The sequence below is a fragment of the Anomaloglossus baeobatrachus genome, chromosome 4 (genome assembly GCF_048569485.1).
Source record: "Anomaloglossus baeobatrachus isolate aAnoBae1 chromosome 4, aAnoBae1.hap1, whole genome shotgun sequence".
In the NCBI taxonomy this organism is placed as follows: Eukaryota; Metazoa; Chordata; class Amphibia; order Anura; family Aromobatidae; genus Anomaloglossus; species Anomaloglossus baeobatrachus.
In genome coordinates this window covers 670,986,773-671,012,326 of record NC_134356.1, presented here as the reverse complement: position 1 = coordinate 671,012,326, position 25,554 = coordinate 670,986,773, and the positions used below count along the sequence as shown (strand labels likewise).

General features: G+C 42.2%; 5 non-coding genes across 5 annotated transcripts; all 5 read left to right on the top strand.

Annotated features, from left to right (window-relative positions):
- The first annotated feature begins 6,524 nt into the window (after window positions 1–6,524).
- Window positions 6,525–6,598, top strand: TRNAI-AAU (transfer RNA isoleucine (anticodon AAU)). Its single transcript has one exon. It is a non-coding gene; the product is annotated as a tRNA-Ile (tRNA).
- A 5,717-nt stretch (window positions 6,599–12,315) lies between these two features.
- TRNAI-AAU (transfer RNA isoleucine (anticodon AAU)) lies at window positions 12,316–12,389 on the top strand. The gene has a single exon. It is a non-coding gene; the product is annotated as a tRNA-Ile (tRNA).
- A 571-nt stretch (window positions 12,390–12,960) lies between these two features.
- On the top strand, window positions 12,961–13,034 carry TRNAI-AAU (transfer RNA isoleucine (anticodon AAU)). The gene has a single exon. It is a non-coding gene; the product is annotated as a tRNA-Ile (tRNA).
- A 7,346-nt stretch (window positions 13,035–20,380) lies between these two features.
- On the top strand, window positions 20,381–20,454 carry TRNAI-AAU (transfer RNA isoleucine (anticodon AAU)). The gene has a single exon. It is a non-coding gene; the product is annotated as a tRNA-Ile (tRNA).
- Window positions 20,455–24,409: 3,955 nt separating this feature from the next.
- Window positions 24,410–24,483, top strand: TRNAI-AAU (transfer RNA isoleucine (anticodon AAU)). The gene has a single exon. It is a non-coding gene; the product is annotated as a tRNA-Ile (tRNA).
- Window positions 24,484–25,554: the final 1,071 nt, after the last annotated feature.

The following is a 25,554-nucleotide window of genomic DNA, read 5'->3' as shown; positions in this document are numbered from 1 at the left end:
ACGGACATTACTGATCCCACACTTGGACACTCGGAAGAGCTGTTCGTTCACGTTTCCATTCACACATTCTGGCCTCTCGCCAGCTCCTGTTGAAGTGGGCCATGACGAGATTGTATGTACAGATGCCCAAATATTTGAGCAGCCACGTTCTCACGAAGTTGGCAACGTGTCTCAACAAGGGGTGGACGATGATGAGACACAATTGTCAGGAAGTCAGGAGGAGGAGCAGGGTGCGGAAGAGGAAGACGACGTGGTGGATGATCCAGTAACTGACCCAACCTGGCAGGAGGATATGAAGAGCGAGGACAGCAGTGCACAGGGGGAGGGAGGCGTAGCATCCCAACAGGCAGTAAGAAGCAGGGTGGTGGCCCCAGGCAGACGTCAGGCAACTGTTCCCCGGAACAACACGACACAAGGTGCCTGTACAAATGTTAGGTCTTCCCGAGTCTGGCAGTTTTTTAAGTTGGCTCCAGATGATTCTAAAAAGGCCATTTGCAACACCTGCCATGCCAGCATCAGCAGGGGTACCAAAACTAGCAGCCTGACCACCACCAGCATGATCAGGCACATGTCAGCCAAGCACCCAACTTTGTGGGATGTACAACAGAGTCGAGGAGCAGTGTTTGCTGATGTCACTGCTTCGTCTTCGCTTGTTGTGCATGCGAGCCAATCCCCTGTCCATGCTGCCCGAGAACAAGCCTCCTCCGGCCCTGCACCTGCAGTTGCCCACGCAGAAATAACACCATCATCAAGCACGTCCTTGTCCCAGCGCAGCGTTCAGTTATCCATTCAGCAAACCTTTGAACGCAGGCGCAAATACACTGCCAACGACCCACATGCCACACTTCTAAATGCTAACATTTCGCGACTGCTTGCGCTAGAAATGTTGCCTTTTAGGCTGGTTGAGACAGAAGCATTCCGCGACCTGATGGTGGCAGCTGTCCCACATTACTCGATCCCCAGCCGCCACTATTTCTCCCGGTGTGCCGTCCCCGCATTGCATAACCACGTGTCACAAAACATCACACGTGCCCTGAACAACGCTGTTTCAGCCAAAGTCCACCTAACCACAGACACGTGGACAAGTGCATGTGGGCAAGGCCGCTACATCTCGTTGACGTCACACTGGGTTAATATTGTGGAAGCTGGGACCCAGTCTGAGCGAGGGACGGAACACGTCCTTCACACACCAAGTTTTGCAGGCCCTACCTCAGTCAGGGTTTCACCCACACTCTACAGCTCCGGAATGTCATGCTCCTCAGCCTCCTCCTCCTCCTGCGCATCCTCATCCACTTTACCCTACACACCAGTCCCAAGCTGGCAGTGTTGCGGGCGGAGGAGGGGACGCTGCGCTCTCCCACTGCTCGGGTCCGGCTGCCGCTGCTCTACGGCTGCTGCTGCTCAGAGGCTCGAGCGATGGCCGGATCCCGGGGACTCGAGCGGCGCTCATCGCCCGTGAGTGAAAAGGGGTCGTTTGGGTTTTGGGGATATTGTCCGTGACGCCATCCACGGTTGTGGTGATTGTGTGGACACCACCGCTGCTCTGGACGGGGATCCCGGGAGCCTGTGAGAGGGAGCAGCTTTGTTGTTATTTCTCCACGCCGTGGGTAGGGGGGTTGGTTGTCCCAGGGCCCGGTGATGGGGTAGAGATGGATGACAGGCGGGTTGCGGGGCCTGATGAGGTGCAAGGTCGCAGGGGCAGTGCTGTGCCGCACGGCACGGAGGTACTCACTCAGCCCAATGATGATGACACAGTTCATGGTAAAACAAGTGGCTGGATGGACGGGTCCCTCGGACGGCTGCGGTTGTTCCTCCCTGCAGGTTAGTGATGACTGTCTCTCCCTGCACCTAAGTTCAGTGTTGGTAGTGATGGTTTCCCACCGGTAACCCGCTCCCCGACCTGGATATGGGCCGGAGGAGCCCCTTTTGCCCACAGGCGCTGGCCCTGGGAGACGGTTGCCCTTGGCGGTGGCGGTGTCTCCCCTTCACGGTTGGACGGTTGCCTTCTATCGTGACTTGGCTGTTTGGAAACCCTGAGGTCCCCTTCACTAACGGATTTGGCAAATTCACGGCGACACCAAGCCTTGCCGGGATCCGAAAGGCCCCTGCCAATGGTGTTGGCTTCTCTTTGTATACTGGTCCGGTACGGCCGGGTCACCACCCGTCCATGGTCCTTACGGCAGACTCCAATCGGCCTCCACTGCAGACGGTCACCACATCCTGCCAACCTTGCTGTCCTGTCCGGGCCACACACCCGGACCAACTTCAGGCTCTTTGCTGTCACTTTTCTCCTCTCTACTACTTTCCTCCTTCAACTTCCTTAGCTTTACTCTCACTGCCTGTGTTTTCCCTCCTCCTTGGTGGGTGGAGACCAACCGCCTGGCTCCACCCCCTGGTGTGGACAACAGCCCCTGGGGAAGGCAACAAGGATTTTGTGTTTTGACTATGATATGCCTGCAGGGAGTGTGGGGTGTGTAAGTGTTGTGCTCTGTGGCCCCTGGCTTGTCCAGGGCGACACAGAAGCACTGCAGCACTGCCTCGGCGAAGCGGCAACAGGCTGTGCTGAAGCTAATCTGCATAGGTGACAAACCCCACAATGCAGAAGAGGTGTGGACAGCTCTGAAACAGCAGGCAGATCACTGGCTCACACCTCTGAACCTAAAGCCAGGAAAGGTCGTGTGTGACAATGGCCGGAACCTGGTGGCGGCTTTGAGGCGAGGCCAGCTGACACATGTTCCATGCGTGGCCCATGTGCTCAACCTCGTGGTTCAGCGGTTTCTAAAGTCATACCCAGAGCTGTCTGATCTGCTGGTAAAAGTTCGCCGCCTGTCTGCACATTTTCGAAAGTCACCTACTGCTTCAGCCAGCCTTGCTGGCTTTCAGCGCCATTTGCATCTTCCGGCTCACAGACTGGTGTGTGATGTCCCCACGCGTTGGAATTCAACTCTGCACATGTTGGTCAGGATATGTGAGCAGAAGAGGGCAGTTGTTGAGTACCTGCATCACCTAAGCCGTAGGGAAATGGGTCAAACTCCACACATAACACCTGAGGAGTGGAGATGGATGTCCGACCTATGTACCATCCGCCAAAACTTTGAGGACTCCACCAAGATGGTGAGCGGCGATGACGACATTATTAGCGCCACCATACCGCTTCTCTGCCTTCTAAAATGGTCTCTGCTCAAAAAACAACCATGATGCATTGCAGGCGGAGCGCGATGAGTTTGAGCAAGAAACAGTAGTGGGTGTGGGTGATAACACACAGCCCAGCCTCGTCTCATCACAACGTGCAGTGGAGGACTATGACGAGGAGGAGGATGAAGACATGGAGCAACTCTCTGGCCAAATTGAGGATATGACATGCAGTCATATCCTCGGTTCAGCGTGGCTGGCCAGAGGACAGGGTAGATGATGATGAGGAGGAGGAGGAGGAGGAGGAGGAGGAGGACAGCATGTTCAGTCATCGTGGTGGTCAGGATACTGAAGTGATGGCTGTTAAGAGTCTGGCACACATGGCTGACTTTATGGTAAGCTGCCTGTCTCGTGACCCTCGCGTTAAGAACATCTTGGCCGACAATCATTACTGGTTGGTAACACTGTTAGACCCACGCTACAAGGAGAACTTTATGTCTCTTATTCCCGAGGCGGAGAGGTCAGGAAAAATGCAGCAGTTCCAGAAGGCCATAGTCACGGAAGTAGGCAAAGCATTCCCCTCACAAAACGCTAGCGGCAAAGGTCAGGAATCAGTGGACAACCAAGGCGTACAGCCGAGAGGGGCACAAGTCCAATCCGCCAGAGGTAGGGGAACAGTCTATAAGATGTGGGACAGTTTTCTCAGCCCCTCACATACCATAGCCCCTGAGGTGCGGGGTAGTGCCACAAGAAATCCTAAGTTTGCCCAGATGCTCAAGGAGTACCTTGCCGATCAAACAACTGTACTCTGACATTCCTCTGTGCCTTACAATTAATGGGTATCCAAGCTGGACACGTGGCATGAATTGGCTCTCTACGCCTTGGAAGTCCTGGCCTGCCCTGCCGCTAGCGTTTTGTCAGAGCGTGTTTTTAGTGCCGCAGGTGGAATCATTACAGATAAACGCACCTGCCTGTCAACTGTAAATGCTGACTCTAATCAAGATGAACAAGGGTTGGATTGGGCCAGACTTCACTACACCACCAGCAAATGACAGCGGAATTTAAAGTTTGTAACGGGATTTTGCCATGTACCTCCACTCACCCATGGTAACACACTTCTGGACTTTGGCTAATCGCTGGACTGCTCCTCCTTCTCCTCATGCGCCATCATGATGACCGTTACAAGAGTTAGGCCTTTGTTTCAGGTATACCCCCAGTGGTAAATTTTTTCACCCATTCTTTCAGAATGGGCATTACAACGACAGGAGACCCGCTCCTTTGCAATGGGAACAATGTTTTGAGGCCCTCATGCACATCTCTATCCAGGGACAATATGGAGCCTGACGCTGCCACCGACAGGCACACACATGCGGTTTTTAAATGCAAGCACGGACGCACTAAGAACCTAACAGGTTTTTAGGAGCGACAATTACTGAGAAGTCTGACACTATCAGACACTGCTGACTGACGTGTATTATTCACTAGACTTGTGCGTTATATAATAGTTTGTGAAAAATGCACACAAGTGCACCTGTACGCTGTCACCGACAGGCACACACGTGCGGTTTTTAAATGCAAGCACGGATGCAATAAGAACCTAACAGGTTTTTAGGAGCGACAATTACTGAGAAGTCTGACACTATCAGACACTGCTGACTGACGTGTATTATTCACTAGACTTGTGCGTTATATAATAGTTTGTGAAAAATGCACACAAGTGCACCTGTACGCTGCCACCGACAGGCACACACGTGCGGTTTTTAAATGCAAGCACGGACGCAATAAGAACCTAACAGGATTTTAGGAGCGACAATTACTGAGAAGTCTGACACTATCAGACACTGCTGACTGACGTGTATTATACACTACACTTGTGCGTTATATAATAGTTTGTGAAAAACGTGCACCTGTACGCTGCCACCGACAGGCACACATGTGCGGTTTTTAAATGCAAGCACGGACGCAATAAGAACCTAACAGGTTTTTAGGAGCGACAATTACTGAGAAGTCTGACACTATCAGACACTGCTGACTGACGTGTATTATTCACTAGACTTGTGCGTTATATAATAGTTTGTGAAAAATGCACACAAGTGCACCTGTACGCTGCCACCGACAGGCACACAAGTGCGGTTTTTAAATGCAAGCACGGACGCAATAAGAACCTAACAGGTTTTTAGGAGCGACAATTACTGAGAAGTCTGACACTATCAGACACTGCTGACTGACGTGTATTATTCACTAGACTTGTGCGTTATATAATAGTTTGTGAAAAATGCACACAAGTGCACCTGTACGCTGCCACCGACAGGCACACACGTGCGGTTTTTAAATGCAAGCACGGACGCAATAAGAACCTAACAGGTTTTTAGGAGCGACAATTACTGAGAAGTCTGACACTATCAGCCACTGCTGACTGACGTGTATTATACACTACACTTGTGCGTTATATAATAGTTTGTGAAAAACGTGCACCTGTACGCTGCCACCGACAGGCACACACGTGCGGTTTTTAAATGCAAGCACGGACGCAATAAGAACCTAACAGGTTTTTAGGAGCGACAATTACTGAGAAGTCTGACACTATCTGGACTGTTTTAGACTGTATACACCAGCCCCAGATATGATGAAGGCTGGTATACGGTCACCACTAGGAATGGCTATATACCCTGCCTGCCTGCCTGTATACTGCTACAATAGTCCTGACAAGGACTCTTTTGGTCACTAGCCTGTATTCCAACCTGGCTATACCCTGCCTGTATACAGCAACAATAGTCCTGAGAAGGACTCTGCTACTGTACTCCGACCTGGCTATACCCTGCCTGCCTGTATACAACAAGAATAGTCCTGAGAAGGACTTTTGGTCACACTGTTTGCAGCCCTGCTACGGAAATAGCTATAAAGGGCCGCAAACCTTTCCCTGAAGCAGCGACACTCTCCCTGCACTGACTGTCTGGATAGCTGTGAGCAGAGCACAGCGCGCCCGCCGGTATAAAGGCTCGGTCACGCTGTCCAGGCCGGCCAATCACTGCAATTCCACAACTAACAGGGCTGTGGCATTGCAGTGGTCTGCCAGCCAATCCCTGCATGAGGGCTGGCTCTCAAAAGAGCGCCAACATGCAGAAATGAAGACCACGAGTACAGCACGAGTATCGCGAGATTACTCGGTCCCCGCCGAGTAGACCGAGTACAGTGATACTCGTGCGAGTACCGAGTAGTAACAAGCATGCTCGTTCATCACTAGTTCCTATGATTTTAATGGGCTCTCTAAGAATTAGTCAACTTTCAATGTATTTTACCTTTCACTGTGGACAGATCAAGCTTTAAGAGGTCAGTAGCTGGCTCAAAATTAGAGCAAGTTCATTAAAAGAGAGTAGATATGGGGCAAAAGTGGCCGGTTAGCTCAATCGGATAGAGCGTGGTGCTAATAACGCCAAGGTTGCGGGTTCAACCCCCGTGCTGGCCATTCCTTTGGCTTTCTGTTCACATCCAGTGACTTTTGGAAAAAGATCCATAGGTTTTATCCATCCAATGTGTAAAATTAATTTACAAACTTGAAACACCTTGGTTAGAGTAAGAGAGTGGCCATGTTACATCGTCGTTAACCTTAAAGTATGACAGAGTAACGAATTGAAGCAAAATAGAAATATAATCTATTGTATGGCCAGAGATTTCAGTTTCTAAGCGTTTTCTAAGAAGTTTTGGGCAACTGGAATTCGATGTAACTGTAAATATTGACAGCTAAGTCTATCACTAATTGTAATGCAGGCAAAAACTAATCCAAGCAATGGAGTAATTTACTGGCTCATCACATGACAAGTTAGAGTGGTTGGTGGCAACATATTGCTCATAATATAAAAAAAGCCTGTCAATTCTCATTTAAGATTGGTTCCTATGCTTTTGATGGGCTCTCTAAGAATTAGTCAACTTTCAACGTATTTTACCTTTCACTGTGGACAGATCAAGCTTTGAGAGGTCAGTAGCTGGCTCAAAATTAGAGCAAGTTCATTAAAAGAGAGTTGATATTGGGTAAAAGTGGCCGGTTAGCTCAATCGGTTAGGGCGCGGTGCTAATAACGCCAAGGTTGCGGGCTCGACCCCTGTGCTGGCCATTCCTTTGGCTTTCTGTTTACATCCAGTGACTTTTGGAAAAAGATCCGTAGGTTTTATCCATCCAATGTGTAAAATTAATTTACAAACTTGAAATAACTTGGTTAGAGTAAGAGAGTGGCCATGTTACATCGTCGTTAACCTTAAAGTATGACAGAGTAACGAATTGAAGCAAAATAGAAATATAATCTATTGTATGGCCAGAGATTTCAGTTTCTAAGCGTTTTTTAAGAAGTTTTGGGCAACTGGAATTTGATATAACTGTAAATATTGACAGCTAAGTCTGTCACTAATTGTAATGCAGGCAAAACTAATCCAAGCGACTTGAAGCAAAATAGAAATATAATCTATTGTATGGCCAGAGATTTCAGTTTCTAAGCGTTTTTTAAGAAGTTTTGGGCAACTGGAATTCGATATAACTGTAAATATTGACAGCCTAGTCTATCACTAATTGTAATGCAGGTAAAAACTAATCCAAGCAATGGCGTAATTTACTGGCTCATCACGTGACAAGTTAGAGTGGTTGGTGGCAACATATTGCTCATAATATAAAAAAAGCTTGTAAATTCTCATTTAAGATTGGTTCCTATACTTTTGATGAGCTCTCTAAGAATTAGTCAACTTTCAACGTATTTTACCTTTCACTGTGGACAGATCAAGCTTTGAGAGGTCAGTAGCTGGCTCAAAATTAGAGCAAGTTCATTAAAAGAGAGTAGATATGGGGCAAAAGTGGCCGGTTAGCTCAATCGGTTAGAGCGTGGTGTTAATAACGCCAAGGTTGCAGGTTTGACCCCCGTGCTGGCCATTCCTTTGGCTGTCTGTTCACATCCACTGACTTTTGGAAAAAGATCCGTAGGTTTTATCCATCCAATGTGTAAAATTAATTTACAAACTTGAAATAACTTGGTTAGAGTAAGAGAGTGGCCATGTTACATCGTCGTTAACCTTAAAGTATGACAGAGTAACGAATTGAAGCAAAATAGAAATATAATCTATTGTATGGCCAGAGATTTCAGTTTCTAAGCATTTTTTAAGAAGTTTTGGGCAACTGGAATTCGATATAACTGTAAATATTGACAGCTAAGTCTATCACTAATTGTAATGCAGGCAAAAACTAATCCAAGCAATGGCGTAATTTACTGGCTCATCACGTGACAAGTTAGAGTGGTTGGTGGCAACATATTGCTCATAATATAAAAAAAGCTTGTTAATTCTCATTTAAGATTGGTTCCTATGCTTTTGATGGGCTCTCTAACAATTAGTAAACTTTCAACGTATTTTACCTTTCACTGTGGACAGATCAAGCTTTGAGAGGTCAGTAGCTGGCTCAAAATTAGAGCAAGTTCATTAAAAGAGAGTAGCTATAGGGCAAAAGAGGCCGGTTAGCTCAATCAGTTAGAGCGTGGTGCTAATAACGCCAAGGTTGCGGGTTCGACCTCCGTGCTGGCCGTTCTTTTGGCTTTCTGTTCACATCAAGTGACTTTTGGAAAAAGATCCATAGGTTTTATGCATCCAATGTGTAAAATTAATTTACAAACTTGAAATAACTTGGTTAGAGTAAGGGAGTGGCCATGTTACATCGTCGTTAACCTTAAAGTGTGACAGAGTGAAGAATTGAAGCAAAATAGAAATATAATCTATTGTATGGCCAGAGATTTCAGTTTCTAAGCGTTTTTTAAGAAGTTTTGGGCAACTGGAATTCGATATAACTGTAAATATTGACAGCTAAGTCTATCACTAATTGTAATGCAGGCAAAAACTAATCCAAGCAATGGCGTAATTTACTGGCTCATCACGTGACACGTTAGAGTGGTTGGTGGCAACATATTGCTCATAATATAAAAAAAGCTTGTCAATTCTCATTTAAGATTGGTTCCTATGCTTTTGATGGGCTCTCTAAGAATTAGTCAACTTTCAACGTATTTTACCTTTCACTGTGAACAGATCAAGCTTTGAGAGGTCAGTAGCTGGCTCAAAATTAGAGCAAGATCATTAAAAGAGAGTAGATATGGGGCAAAAGTGGCCGGTTAGCTCAATCGGTTAGAGCCTGGTGCTAATAACGCCAAGGTTTCGGGTTCGACCCCCATGCTGGCCATTCCTTTGGCTTTCTGTTCACATCCAGTGACTTTTGGAAAAAGATCCATAGGTTTTATCCATCCAATGTGTAAAATTAATTTACAAACTTGAAATAACTTGGTTAGAGTAAGAGAGTGGCCATGTTACATCGTCGTTAACCTTAAAGTATGACAGAGTAACGAATTGAAGCAAAATAGAAATATAATTTATTGTATGGCCAGAGATTTCAGTTTCTAAGCGTTTTTTAAGAAGTTTTGGGCAACTGGAATTCGATATAACTGTAAATATTGACAGCTAGGTCTGTCACTAATTGTAATGCAGGCAAAAACTAATTCAAGCAATGGCGTAATTTACTGGCTCATCACGTGACAAGTTAGAGTGGTTGGTGGCAACATATTGCTCATAATATAAAAAAAGCTTGTCAATTCTCATTTAAGATTGGTTCCTATGCTTTTGATGGGCTCTCTAAGAATTAGTCAACTTTCAACGTATTTTACCTTTCACTGTGGACAGATCAAGCTTTGAGAGGTCAGTAGCTGGCTCAAAATTAGAGCAAGATCATTAAAAGAGAGTAGATATGGGGCAAAAGTGGCCGGTTAGCTCAATCGGTTAGAGCGTGGTGCTAATAACGCCAAGGTTGCGGGTTTGGCCCCCATGCTGGCCATTCCTTTGGCTTTCTGTTCACATCCAGTGACTTTTGGAAAAAGATCCGTAGGTTTTATATATTTAATGTGGAAAATTAATTTACAAACTTGAAATAACTTGGTTAGAGTAAGAGAGTGGCCATGTTACATCGTCGTTAACCTTGAAGTATGACAGAGTAACGAATTGAAGCAAAATAGAAATATAATTTATTGTATGGCCAGAGATTTCAGTTTCTAAGCGTTTTTTAAGAAGATTTGGGCAACTGGAATTCGATATAACTGTAAATATTGACAGCTAAGTCTATCACTAATTGTAATGCAGGCAAAAACTAATCCAAGCAATGGCGTAATTTACTGGCTCATCACGTGACAAGTTAGAGTGGTTGGTGGCAACATATTGCTCATAATATAAAAAAAGCTTGTTAATTCTCATTTAAGATTGGTTCCTATGCTTTTGATGGGCTCTCTAAGAATTAGTCAACTTTCAACGTATTTTACCTTTCACTGTGGACAGATCAAGCTTTGAGAGGTCAGTAGCTGGCTCAAAATTAGAGCAAGATCATTAAAAGAGAGTAGATATAGGGCAAAAGTGGCCGGTTAGCTCAATTGTTTAGAGCGTGGTGCTAATAACGCCAAGGTTGCGGGTTCGACCCCCGTGCTGGCCATTCCTTTGGCTTTCTGTTCACATCCAGTGACTTTTGGAAAAAGATCCGTAGGTTTTATCCATCCAATGTGTAAAATTAATTTACAAACTTGAAATGACTTGGTTAGAGTAGGAGAGTGGCCATGTTACATCGTCGTTAACCTTAAAGTATGACAGAGTAACGAATTAAAGCAAAATAGAAATATATTCTATTGTATGGCCAGAGATTTCAGTTTCTAAGCGTTTTTTAAGAAGTTTTGGGCAACTGGAATTCGATATAACTGTAAATATTGACAGCTAAGTCTATCACTAATTGTAATGCAGGCAAAACTAATCCAAGCGACTTGAAGCAAAATAGAAAAATAATCTATTTTATGGCCAGAGATTTCAGTTTCTAAGTGTTTTTTAAGAAGTTTTGGGCAACTGGAATTTGATATAACTGTAAATATTGACAGCTAAGTCTATCACTAATTGTAATGCAGCCAAAATTAATCCAAGCAACTTGAAGCAAAATAGAAATATAATCTATTGTATGGCCAGAGATTTCAGTTTCTAAGCGTTTTTTAAGAAGTTTTGGGCAACTGGATTTCGATATAACTGTAAATATTGACAGCTAAGTCTATCACTAATTGTAATGCAGGCAAAAACTAATCCAAGCAATGGCGTAATTTACTGGCTCATCACGTGACAAGTCAGAGTGGTTGGTGGCAACATATTGCTCATAATATAAAAAAAGCTTTTCAATTCTCATTTAAGATTGGTTCCTATGCTTTTGATGGGCTCTCTAAGAATTAGTCAACTTTCAACGTATTTTACCTTTCACTGTGGACAGATCAAGCTTTGAGAGGTCAGTAGCTGGCTCAAAATTAGAGCAAGTTCATTAAAAGAGAGTAGATATGGGGCAAAAGTGGCCGGTTAGCTCAATCGGTTAGAGCGTGTTGCTAATAACACCAAGGTTGCGGGTTCGACCCCCATGCTGGCCATTCCTTTGGCTTTCTGTTCACATCCAGTGACTTTTGGAAAAAGATCCGTAGGTTTTATCCATCCAATGTGTAAAATTAATTTACAAACTTGAATTAACTTGGTTAGAGTAAGAGAGTGGCTATGTTACATCGTCGTCAACCTTAAAGTATGACAGAGTAACGAATTGAAGCAAAATAGAAATATAATCTATTTTATCGCCAGAGATTTCAGTTTTAAGTGTTTTTTAAGAAGTTTTGGGCAACTGGAATTCGATATAACTGTAAATATTGACAGCTAAGTCTATCACTAATTGTAATGCAGGCAAAACTAATCCAAGCAACTTGAAGCAAAATAGAAATATAATCTATTGTATGGCCAGAGATTTCAGTTTCTAAGCGTTTTTTAAGAAGTTTTGGGCAACTGGATTTCGATATAACTGTAAATATTGACAGCTAAGTCTATCACTAATTGTAATGCAGGCAAAAACTAATCCAAGCAATGGCGTAATTTACTGGCTCATCACGTGACAAGTTAGAGTGGTTGGTGGCAACATATTGCTCATAATATAAAAAAAGCTTGTCAATTTTCATTTAAGATTGGTTCCTATGCTTTTGATGGGCTCTCTAAGAATTAGTCAACTTTCAACGTATTTTACCTTTCACTGTGGACAGATCAAGCTTTGAGAGGTCAGTAGCTGGCTCAAAATTAGAGCAAGTTCATTAAAAGAGAGTAGATACAGGGCAAAAATGGCCGGTTAGCTCAATCGGTTAGAGCGTGGTGCTAATAACGCCAAGGTTGCGGGTTCGACCCCCGTGCTGGCCATTTCTTTGGCTTTCTGTTCACATCCAGTGACTTTTGGAAAAAGATCCGTAGGTTTTATCCATCCAATGTGTAAAATTAATTTACAAACTTGAAATAACTTGGTTAGAGTAAGAGAGTGGCCATGTTACATCGTCGTTAACGTTAAAGTATGACAGAGTAACGAATTGAGGCAAAATAGAAATATAATCTATTGTATGGCCAGAGATTTCAGTTTCTAAGCGTTTTTTAAGAAGTTTTGGGCAACTGGAATTCGATATAACTGTAATTATTGACAGCCAAGTCTATCACTAATTGTAATGCAGGCAAAAACTAATCCAAGCAATGGCGTAATTTACTGGCTCATCACGTGACAAGTTAGAGTGGTTGGTGGCAACATATTGCTCATAATATAAAAAAAGCTTGTCAATTCTCATTTAAGATTGGTTCCTATGCTTTTGATGGGCTCTCTAAGAATTAGTCAACTTTCAACGTATTTTACCTTTCACTGTGGACAGATCAAGCTTTGAGAGGTCAGTAGCTGGCTCAAAATTAGAGCAAGATCATTAAAAGAGAGTAGATATGGGGCAAAAGTGGCCGGTTAGCTCAATCGGTTAGAGCGTGGTGCTAATAACGCCAAGGTTGCGGGTTCGACCCCCGTGCTGGCCATTCCTTTGGCTTTCTATTCACATCCATTGACTTTTGGAAAAAGATCCGTAGGTTTTATCCATCCAATGTGTAAAATTAATTTACAAACTTGAAATAACTTGGTTAGAGTAAGAGAGTGGCCATGTTACATCGTCGTTAACCTTAAAGTATGACAGAGTAACGAATTGAAGCAAAATAGAAATATAATCTATTGTATGGCCAGAGATTTCAGTTTCTAAGCGTTTTTTAAGAAGTTTTGGGCAACTGGAATTCGATATAACTGTAAATATTGACAGCTAAGTCTATCACTAATTGTAATGCAGGCAAAAACTAATCCAAGCAATGGCGTAATTTACTGGCTCATCACGTGACAAGTTAGAGTGGTTGGTGGCAACATATTGCTCATAATATAAAAAAAGCTTGTCAATTCTCATTTAAGATTGGTTCCTATGCTTTTGATGGGCTCTCTAAGAATTAGTCAACTTTCAACGTATTTTACCTTTCACTGTGGACAGATCAAGAGGTCAGTAGCTGGCTCAAAATTAGAGCAAGATCATTAAAAGAGAGGTTGCGGGTTCGACCCCCGTGCTGGCCATTCCTTTGGCTTTCTATTCACATCCAGTGACTTTTGGAAAAAGATCCGTAGGTTTTATCCATCCAAAGTGTAAAATTAATTTACAAACTTGAAATAACTTGGTTAGAGTAAGAGAGTGGCCATGTTACATCGTCGTTAACCTTAAAGTATGACAGAGTAACGAATTGAAGCAAAATAGAAATATAATTTATTGTATGGCCAGAGATTTCAGTTTCTAAGCGTTTTTTAAGAAGTTTTGGGCAACTGGAATTCGATATAACTGTAAATATTGACAGCTAAGTCTATCACTAATTGTAATGCAGGCAAAACTAATCCAAGCGACTTGAAGCAAAATAGAAAAATAATCTAATTTATGGCCAGAGATTTCAGTTTCTAAATGTTTTTTAAGAAGTTTTGGGCAACTGGAATTCGATATAAGTGTAAATATTGACAGCTAAGTCTATCACTAATTGTAATGCAGGCAAAAACTAATCCAAGCAATGGCGTAATTTACTGGCTCATCACGTGACAAGTTAGAGTGGTTGGTGGCAACATATTGCTCATAATATAAAAAAAGCTTGTCAATTCTCATGTAAGATTGGTTCCTCTGCTTTTGATGGGCTCTCTAAGAATTAGTCAACTTTCAACGTATTTTACCTTTCACTGTGGACAGATCAAGCTTTGAAAGGTCAGTAGCTGGCTCAAAATTAGAGCAAGTTCATTAAAAGAGAGTAGATATGGGGCAAAAGTGGCCGGTTAGCTCAATTGGTTAGAGCGTGGTGCTAATAACGCCAAGGTTGCGGGTTCGACCCCCGTGCTGCCCATTCCTTTGGCTTTCTATTCACATCCAGTGACTTTTGGAAAAAGATACGTAGGTTTTATCCATCCAATGTGTAAAATTAATTTACAAACTTGAAATAACTTGGTTAGAGTAAGAGAGTGGCCATGTTACATCCTCGTTAACCATAAAGTATGACAGAGTAACGAATTGAAGCAAAATAGAAATATAATCTATTGTATGGCCAGAGATTTCAGTTCCTAAACGTTTTTTAAGAAGTTTTGGGCAACTGGAATTCGATATAACTGTAAATATTGACAGCTAAGTCTACCACTAATTGTAATGCAGGCAAAAACTAATCCAAGCAATGGCGTAATTTACTGGCTCATCACGTGACAAGTTAGAGTGGTTGGTGGCAACATATTGCTCATAATATAAAAAAAGCTTGTCAATTCTCATTTAAGATTGGTTCCTATGCTTTTGATGGGCTCTCTAAGAATTAGTCAACTTTCAACGTATTTTACCTTTCACTGTGGACAGATCAAGCTTTGAGAGGTCAGTAGCTGGCTCAAAATTAGAGCAAGTTCATTAAAAGAGAGTAGATATGGGGCAAAAGTGGCCGGTTAGTAGAGATGAGCGAACCGGTCCCGGTTCGGCTCGAGGCCGGTTCGCCGAACGGGGGTCCCGTTCGAGTTCGGCTCGTCGAACGTTCGACGAACCGAACTCGAACGTATAGGCTATAATGGGAGGCAATCACAAACACATAAAAATGCATTATAAATGTACACAAACAGTTAATAAACATTGCCATAACACTTACCGGTCCTCGCGATCCCTTCTGCACTCTGTCTCCTGCCGCTATTCCATCCGATGATCGCTGAATCCTCCCGGTGACCTGCACTGCCAGCAGAGAAGCAGGACCTATCGTGACTTCAAAATAGCCATGTGACCAGTCACGTGGCTATTATCTCATTGGCTACAGACTGGTCACATTACTATGACACGTCATGTAGGACCTGCGAGTGCATCTCTCCGGTACACGGTGCACATATGTGTATCGCCGTGTACCGGCGACATGCTCTAGCACACGGTCGACTCCCCGTTCCGTTAGGGACCAGCTGACACAGCCGGTCATTAACGGAGATCACCGTTGCCATAGCAACGCAGTTAGCGGTGACGTCACCGCTAACCGCGGCTCCGGGAGCACCGTTGCTATGGTAACGCGTCTGTCAGCGTTACCGCTAGCAGCCAGCACTGATCACTCACAGAGTGAAGGCTGCACGCTGCTTCCCGATTGTAGTGAGCATTGTAGTTAGGATGGAGGTTCCCCAGCCCCAAGTGATGCCCCTCACTACAATCGTCACTACTACTACACTAGAAAGAAAGAAGACAGAAGAGCAGGATCGTGGAGGGCTGACAGGGGTAATAAAGATGGAGTCTCTAATGTGTCTGTGTATTTATTTCTATTAAAGTATTTTTTCTCTGTGTGGTGTCTTTTTTTAACCCTTTATTGGAGATTCTTAATGGCCGGGTCAAACGTGCCTGACATTAAGAATCTCTGGCTTAATACTGGCTGGTAAAACAAAGCCAGTATTAACTCATGATTACCCAACAAGCCACCCGGCTCCAGGGCTGTTGGAAGAGTTGGATACAGCACCAGATGATGGCGCTTCTATGAGTGCACCATTTTCTGGGATGGCTGCGGACTGAAATCCGCAGCAGAGGCGCCCACAAACCTCGGGCTAACCTGTGCTGCGGATTCCAATCCCCAGCTGCCTAGTTGTACCCGGCTGGACACAAAAATAGGGCGAAGCCCACGTCATTTGTTTTTTAATTATTTCATGAAATAAGTGAAATAATTAAAAAAAACGGGCTTCCCTATATTTTTGGTTCCCAGCCGGGTACAAATAGGCAACTGGGGGTTGGAGGCAGCCCGTGGCTGCCAGCTGTACCTGGCTAGCATACAAAAATATGGCGAAGCCCACGTCATTTTTTTGGTGGGCAAAAAACTTCTGCATACAGTCCTGGATGGAGTATGCTGAGCCTTGTAGTTCTGCAGCTGCTGTCTGCTCTTCTCCATACAGAAAGACAGCAGCTGCAGAACTACAAGGCTCAGCATACTCCATCCAGGACTGTATGCAGAAGTTTTTTGCCCCCTGAAAAAATTATGTGGCTTCGCCATATTTTTGTATGCTAGCCAGGTACAGCAGGCAGGTACGGCTGCCCCCAACCCCCAGTTGCCTATTTGTACCCGGCTGGGAACCAAAAATAAAGGGAAGCCCTTTTTTTATTATTTCATGAATTTCATGAAATAATTAGAAAACAAATGACGTAGGCTTTGCCCCATTTTTGTGTCCAGCCAGGTACAACTAGGCAGCTGGGATTGGAATCCGCACCACCGGTTGGCCTGAGCTTTCTGGGCCCCACTGCTGCGAATTGCAGTCTGCAGCCACCTAAGAAAATGGCATTTTCATAGAAGCGCCATCTTCTGGCGCTGTATCCAACTCTTCCAGCACCTGCCTGCTATACCTGGCTAGCATACAAAAATATGGCGAAGCTCACGTCCTTTTTTTGTAGCTTTTTGGCAAAAAAAAAAAAAATGCTTCCCTGGATTTTCCATTGCCAGTGAAGGTAACACCAAGCAGTGGGGGTTAGCAGCCAGTAGCTGCTTGGATTACCCTTAGCTAGCAATACAAAAAATGCAGTGGGAGCTAACATATATTTTTTTTAATTATTTATTTAAATAACTAAAAATAAAATGGGCTTCCCTGTATTTTGATTGCTGGACATCACAGTGCTGTAAAAATAAATCTTTAAAAAAATGACGTAGCTCTCCGCGGTATTTTTGATTCTCAGCGCAGATAAAGCAGACAGCTATGGGTTGCCACCCCCATCTGCCTGCCGTTACCTTGGTTGGCAATCAAAATACAGGGAAGCCCATTAATTTTTTCTATTTAAAAAATAGTTAAAAAAAAAAAATTACGTTGGGTCCCCCCATTTTTGATAGCCAGCTAGGGTAAAGCAGACGGCTGTAGCCTGAAAACCACAGCTGGCAGCTTTACCGTGGTTGGGGATCCAATGTGGAGGTCCCCTCAGGCTCTTTTTTATAATTATTTTATAAATATTAATAATTACACAATAAAAGTAGGGGACCCCCCAAATTGGATCACCAGCCAAGGTAAAGCGGACAGCTGTGGTCTGGTATTCTCAGGGTGGGAAGGTCCATAGTTATTGGGCCTTCACAGCCTAAAAATAGCAGGCCGCAGGCACCCCAGACGTGGCGCATCCACTAGATGCGCCAATCCTGGCGCTTCACCCCAGCTCATCCCGTGCCCTGGTGCAGTGGCAAACGGGGTAATAAATCGGGTTGATACTAGCTGTAAAGTCACCTGAGATCAAGCCCAGCAGTTTGTGATGTCATGGCGTCTATTAGATACCTAACATCATAAACTGTCAGTACTAACAAAAACAAAAAATCGACAAAAGAAATTTATTTGAAAAAACAGTCCCCAAAACATTTCCTCTTTCACCAATTTATTGTAAGAAAAAAAATAAAGGGGTCCCACGACGACTCTGGACCGTCTAGAATATGGGGGGGAGACACTCAGGGAACGTATCCCCCATTTTCTAGGAGTGCGGACCCTTCATGTGAGGAGTGTGGGTGCAATGAATCTGCACTCACTCTCCCCGGGTCCACAGCAGCAGAGTCCATGTCATAATGGTTGCTACCAAAGCTGCAATGCCCTGCTCATGAGGTAAGGGCATGCCCAATCAGGAGAACTACTGTAGAGGAAGCTCTGCTCACTGGTATATAGGTGCTCAGAGGTAATAATAGATAAAATTAGTGAGTAACCTCGGCACTCTATATCTCCCAGGCTAAGTCAGTAAGTCACAACGGATAGTAATGCAAAATCACTCTTTATTGGTCCGTATTAAGAAATTTTTTTTTTCATAAGCATATATGTTTTTGTCCAAAACAAGTTACAAATGACGTTTCGGCCTGAGCCTTCGTCAGATTGGACTTATCTGCATGTAATCATGAAAAATGACAATAATCAGTATCACATAAGAGTGAGAGAACAATAACATAAACTCGAACAATGTAGAGGTACAATTGGGATGCAGCAAAAAAATTGCAACACAGCAAGAAATGAAACACATGATACAAATGTCATAATACAGTACAAGGACAATATAGTAATGACAAATATGGGGTCAGAGTAGACTTAGACAGCTCTGGTACGAAAGAGATGTCAATCATAAAGTAACATGTGCAGTAGGTGTAGAGCTACACTATGCATGGCAGAGCTAATGGGTAGACCGACCATAGAAAAAGTAGAGAAAAAGTGGAGAAAAAGTGGAGAATAAGTGGAACATAAGAGGAGAAAAAGTGGAGAAAAAGTGGAGAAAAAAGTGGAGAAAAAGTGGAGAAAAAGTGGAGAAAAAGTGGAGAAAAAGTGGAGATTAAGAGGTGAAAAAGTGGAGAAAAAAGTGGAGAAAAAGTGGAGAAAAAGTGGAGCATAAGTGGAGAAAAAGTGGAGAAAAAGTGGAGAAAAAGTGGAGCATAAGAGGAGAAAAAGTAGAGAAAAAAGTGGAGAAAAAGTGGAGAAAAAGTGGAGCATAAGAGGAGAAAAAGTGGAGAAAAAAGTGGAGAAAAAGTGGAGAAAAAGTGGAGCATAAGAGGAGAAAAAGTGGAGAAAAAGTGGAGAAAAAGTGGAGCATTAGAGGAGAAAAAGTGGAGAAAAAGTGGAGAAAAAGTGGAGCATAAGAGGAGAAAAGTGGAGAAAAAGTGGAGAAAAAAGTGGAGAAAAAGTGGAGAAAAAGTGGAGAAAAAGTGGAGAAAAAGTGGAGAAAAAGTGGAGCATAAGAGGAGAAAAAGTGGAGAAAAAAGTGGAGAAAAAGTGGAGAAAAAGTGGAGCATAAGAGGAGAAAAAGTGGAGAAAAAAGTGGAGAAAAAGTGGAGAAAAAGTGGAGCATAAGAGGAGAAAAAGTGGAGAAAAAGTGGAGAAAAAGTGGAGCATAAGAGGAGAAAAAGTGGAGAAAAAGTGGAGAAAAAGTGGAGCATAAGAGGAGAAAAGTGGAGAAAAAGTGGAGAAAAAAGTGGAGAAAAAGTGGAGAAAAAGTGGAGAAAAAGTGGAGAAAAAGTGGAGCATAAGAGGAGAAAAAGTGGAGAAAAAAGTGGAGAAAAAGTGGAGAAAAAGTGGAGCATAAGAGGAGAAAAAGTGGAGAAAAAGTGGAGCATAAGAGGAGAAAAAGTGGAGAAAAAGTGGAGAAAAAGTGGAGCATAAGAGGAGAAAAAGTGGAGAAAAAGTGGAGAAAAAAGTGGAGAAAAAGTGGAGAAAAAGTGGAGAAAAAAGTGGAGAAAAAGTGGAGAAAAAGTGGAGCATAAGAGGAGAAAAAGTGGAGAAAAAAGTGGAGAAAAAGTGGAGAAAAAGTGGAGCATAAGAGGAGAAAAAGTGGAGAAAAAGTGGAGAAAAAGTGGAGCATAAGAGGAGAAAAAGTGGAGAAAAAGTGGAGAAAAAGAGGAGAAAAAGTGGAGCATAAGAGGAGAAAAAGTGGAGAAAAAGTGGAGAAAAAAGTGGAGAAAAAGTGGAGAAAAAGTGGAGAAAAAGTGGAGAAAAAGTGGAGATTAAGAGGAGAGAAAGTGGAGAAAAAGTGGAGAAAAAGTGGAGCATAAGAGGAGAAAAAGTGGAGAAAAAGTGGAGAAAAAAGTGGAGAAAAAGTGGAGAAAAAGTGGAGAAAAAGTGGAGAAAAAGTGGAGAAAAAGTGGAGATTAAGAGGAGAAAAAGTGGAGAAAAAGTGGAGAAAAAGTGGAGCATAAGAGGAGAAAAAGTGGAGAAAAAAGTGGAGAAAACGTGGAGAAAACGTGGAGAAAAAGTGGAGAAAAAGTGGAGAAAAAGTGGAGCATAAGAGGAGAAAAATTGGAGAAAAAAGTGGAGAAAACGTGGAGAAAAAGTGGAGAAAAAGTGGAGAAAGAGCAAGTTCATTAAAAGAGAGTAGATATGGGGCAAAAGTGGCCGGTTAGCTCAATCGGATAGAGCGTGGTGCTAATAACGCCAAGGTTGCGGGTTCAACCCCCGTGCTGGCCATTCCTTTGGCTTTCTGTTCACATCCAGTGACTTTTGGAAAAAGATCCGTAGGTTTTATCCATCCAATGTGTAAAATTAATTTACAAACTTGAAACACCTTGGTTAGAGTAAGAGAGTGGCCATGTTACATCATCGTTAACCTTAAAGTATGACAGAGTAACGAATTGAAGCAAAATAGAAATATAATCTATTGTATGGCCAGAGATTTCAGTTTCTAAGCGTTTTCTAAGAAGTTTTGGGCAACTGGAATTCGATGTAACTGTAAATATTGACAGCTAAGTCTATCACTAATTGTAATGCAGGCAAAAACTAATCCAAGCAATGGAGTAATTTACTGGCTCATCACATGACAAGTTAGAGTGGTTGGTGGCAACATATTGCTCATAATATAAAAAAAGCCTGTCAATTCTCATTTAAGATTGGTTCCTATGCTTTTGATGGGCTCTCTAAGAATTAGTCAACTTTCAACGTATTTTACCTTTCACTGTGGACAGATCAAGCTTTGAGAGGTCAGTAGCTGGCTCAAAATTAGAGCAAGTTCATTAAAAGAGAGTTGATATTGGGTAAAAGTGGCCGGTTAGCTCAATCGGTTAGGGCGCGGTGCTAATAACGCCAAGGTTGCGGGTTCGACCCCTGTGCTGGCCATTCCTTTGGCTTTCTGTTTACATCCAGTGACTTTTGGAAAAAGATCCGTAGGTTTTATCCATCCAATGTGTAAAATTAATTTACAAACTTGAAATAACTTGGTTAGAGTAAGAGAGTGGCCATGTTACATCGTCGTTAACCTTAAAGTATGACAGAGTAACGAATTGAAGCAAAATAGAAATATAATCTATTGTATGGCCAGAGATTTCAGTTTCTAAGCGTTTTTTAAGAAGTTTTGGGCAACTGGAATTTGATATAACTGTAAATATTGACAGCTAAGTCTGTCACTAATTGTAATGCAGGCAAAACTAATCCAAGCGAATTGAAGCAAAATAGAAATATAATCTATTGTATGGCCAGAGATTTCAGTTTCTAAGCGTTTTTTAAGAAGTTTTGGGCAACTGGAATTCGATATAACTGTAAATATTGACAGCCTAGTCTATCACTAATTGTAATGCAGGTAAAAACTAATCCAAGCAATGGCGTAATTTACTGGCTCATCACGTGACAAGTTAGAGTGGTTGGTGGCAACATATTGCTCATAATATAAAAAAAGCTTGTAAATTCTCATTTAAGATTGGTTCCTATACTTTTGATGAGCTCTCTAAGAATTAGTCAACTTTCAACGTATTTTACCTTTCACTGTGGACAGATCAAGCTTTGAGAGGTCAGTAGCTGGCTCAAACTTAGAGCAAGTTCATTAAAAGAGAGTAGATATGGGGTCAAAAGTGGCCAGTTAGCTCATTCGGTTAGAGCATGGTGCTAATAACGCCAAGGTTGCAGGTTTGACCCCCGTGCTGGCCATTCCTTTGGCTGTCTGTTCACATCCACTGACTTTTGGAAAAAGATCCGTAGGTTTTATCCATCCAATGTGTAAAATTAATTTACAAACTTGAAATAACTTGGTTAGAGTAAGAGAGTGGCTATGTTACATCGTCGTTAACCTTAAAGTATGACAGAGTAACGAATTGAAGCAAAATAGAAATATAATCTATTGTATGGCCAGAGATTTCAGTTTCTAAGCGTTTTTTAAGAAGTTTTGGGCAACTGGAATTCGATATAACTGTAAATATTGACAGCTAAGTCTATCACTAATTGTAATGCAGGCAAAAACTAATCCAAGCAATGGCGTAATTTACTGGCTCATCACGTGACAAGTTAGAGTGGTTGGTGGCAACATATTGCTCATAATATAAAAAAAGCTTGTTAATTCTCATTTAAGATTGGTTCCTATGCTTTTGATGGGCTCTCTAACAATTAGTAAACTTTCAACGTATTTTACCTTTCACTGTGGACAGATCAAGCTTTGAGAGGTCAGTAGCTGGCTCAAAATTAGAGCAAGTTCATTAAAAGAGAGTAGCTATAGGGCAAAAGAGGCCGGTTAGCTCAATCAGTTAGAGCGTGGTGCTAATAACGCCAAGGTTGCGGGTTCGACCCCCGTGCTGGCCATTCTTTTGGCTTTCTGTTCACATCCAGTGACTTTTGGAAAAAGATCCATAGGTTTTATGCATCCAATGTGTAAAATTAATTTACAAACTTGAAATAACTTGGTTAGAGTAAGGGAGTGGCCATGTTACATCGTCGTTAACCTTAAAGTATGACAGAGTGAAGAATTGAAGCAAAATAGAAATATAATCTATTGTATGGCCAGAGATTTCAGTTTCTAAGCGTTTTTTAAGAAGTTTTGGGCAACTGGAATTCGATATAACTGTAAATATTGACAGCTAAGTCTATCACTAATTGTAATGCAGGCAAAAACTAATCCAAGCAATGGCGTAATTTACTGGCTCATCACGTGACAAGTTAGAGTGGTTGGTGGCAACATATTGCTCATAATATAAAAAAAGCTTGTTAATTCTCATTTAAGATTGGTTCCTATGCTTTTGATGGGCTCTCTAACAATTAGTAAACTTTCAACGTATTTTACCTTTCACTGTGGACAGATCAAGCTTTGAGAGGTCAGTAGCTGGCTCAAAATTAGAGCAAGATCATTAAAAGAGAGTAGATATGGGGCAAAAGTGGCCGGATAGCTCAATCGGTTAGAGCCTGGTGCTAATAACGCCAAGGTTGCGGGTTCGACCCCCATGCTGGCCATTCCTTTGGCTTTCTATTCACATCCAGTGACTTTTGGAAAAAGATCCATAGGTTTTATCCATCCAATGTGTAAAATTAATTTACAAACTTGAAATAACTTGGTTAGAGTAAGAGAGTGGCCATGTTACATCGTCGTTAACCTTAAAGTATGACAGAGTAACGAATTGAAGCAAAATAGAAATATAATTTATTGTATGGCCAGAGATTTCAGTTTCTAAGCGTTTTTTAAGAAGTTTTGGGCAACTGGAATTCGATATAACTGTAAATATTGACAGCTAAGTCTGTCACTAATTGTAATGCAGGCAAAAACTAATCCAAGCAATGGCGTAATTTACTGGCTCATCACGTGACAAGTTAGAGTGGTTGGTGGCAACATATTGCTCATAATATAAAAAAAGCTTGTCAATTCTCATTTAAGATTGGTTCCTATGCTTTTGATGGGCTCTCTAAGAATTAGTCAACTTTCAACGTATTTTACCTTTCACTGTGGACAGATCAAGCTTTGAGAGGTCAGTAGCTGGCTCAAAATTAGAGCAAGATCATTAAAAGAGAGTAGATATGGGGCAAAAGTGGCCGGTTAGCTCAATCGGTTAGAGCGTGGTGCTAATAACGCCAAGGTTGCGGGTTTGGCCCCCATGCTGGCCATTCCTTTGGCTTTCTGTTCACATCCAGTGACTTTTGGAAAAAGATCCGTAGGTTTTATATATCCAATGTGGAAAATTAATTTACAAACTTGAAATAACTTGGTTAGAGTAAGAGAGTGGCCATGTTACATCGTCGTTAACCTTGAAGTATGACAGAGTAACGAATTGAAGCAAAATAGAAATATAATTTATTGTATGGCCAGAGATTTCAGTTTCTAAGCGTTTTTTAAGAAGTTTTGGGCAACTGGAATTCGATATAACTGTAAATATTGACAGCTAAGTCTATCACTAATTGTAATGCAGGCAAAAACTAATCCAAGCAATGGCGTAATTTACTGGCTCATCACGTGACAAGTTAGAGTGGTTGGTGGCAACATATTGCTCATAATATAAAAAAAGCTTGTTAATTCTCATTTAAGATTGGTTCCTATGCTTTTGATGGGCTCTCTAAGAATTAGTCAACTTTCAACGTATTTTACCTTTCACTGTGGACAGATCAAGCTTTGAGAGGTCAGTAGCTGGCTCAAAATGAGAGCAAGATCATTAAAAGAGAGTAGATATAGGGCAAAAGTGGCCGGTTAGCTCAATTGGTTAGAGCGTGGTGCTAATAACGCCAAGGTTGCGGGTTCGACCCCCGTGCTGGCCATTCCTTTGGCTTTCTGTTCACATCCAGTGACTTTTGGAAAAAGATCCGTAGGTTTTATCCATCCAATGTGTAAAATTAATTTACAAACTTGAAATAACTTGGTTAGAGTAGGAGAGTGGCCATGTTACATCGTCGTTAACCTTAAAGTATGACAGAGTAACGAATTAAAGCAAAATAGAAATATATTCTATTGTATGGCCAGAGATTTCAGTTTCTAAGCGTTTTTTAAGAAGTTTTGGGCAACTGGAATTCGATATAACTGTAAATATTGACAGCTAAGTCTATCACTAATTGTAATGCAGGCAAAACTAATCCAAGCGACTTGAAGCAAAATAGAAAAATAATCTATTTTATTGCCAGAGATTTCAGGTTCTAAGTGTTTTTTAAGAAGTTTTGGGCAACTGGAATTCGATATAACTGTAAATATTGACAGCTAAGTCTATCACTAATTGTAATGCAGCCAAAACTAATCCAAGCAACTTGAAGCAAAATAGAAATATAATCTATTGTATGGCCAGAGATTTCAGTTTCTAAGCGTTTTTTAAGAAGTTTTGGGCAACTGGATTTCGATATAACTGTAAATATTGACAGCTAAGTCTATCACTAATTGTAATGCAGGCAAAAACTAATCCAAGCAATGGCGTAATTTACTGGCTCATCACGTGACAAGTTAGAGTGGTTGGTGGCAACATATTGCTCATCATATAAAAAAAGCTTGTCAATTCTCATTTAAGATTGGTTCCTATGCTTTTGATGGGCTCTCTAAGAATTAGTCAACTTTCAACGTATTTTACCTTTCACTGTGGACAGATCAAGCTTTGAAAGGTCAGTAGCTGGCTCAAAATTAGAGCAAGTTCATTAAAAGAGAGTAGATATGGGGCAAAAGTGGCCGGTTAGCTCAATTGGTTAGAGCGTGGTGCTAATAACGCCAAGGTTGTGGGTTCGACCCCCGTGCTGCCCATTCCTTTGGCTTTCTATTCACATCCAGTGACTTTTGGAAAAAGATACGTAGGTTTTATCCATCCAATGTGTAAAATTAATCTAGAAACTTGAAATAACTTGGTTAGAGTA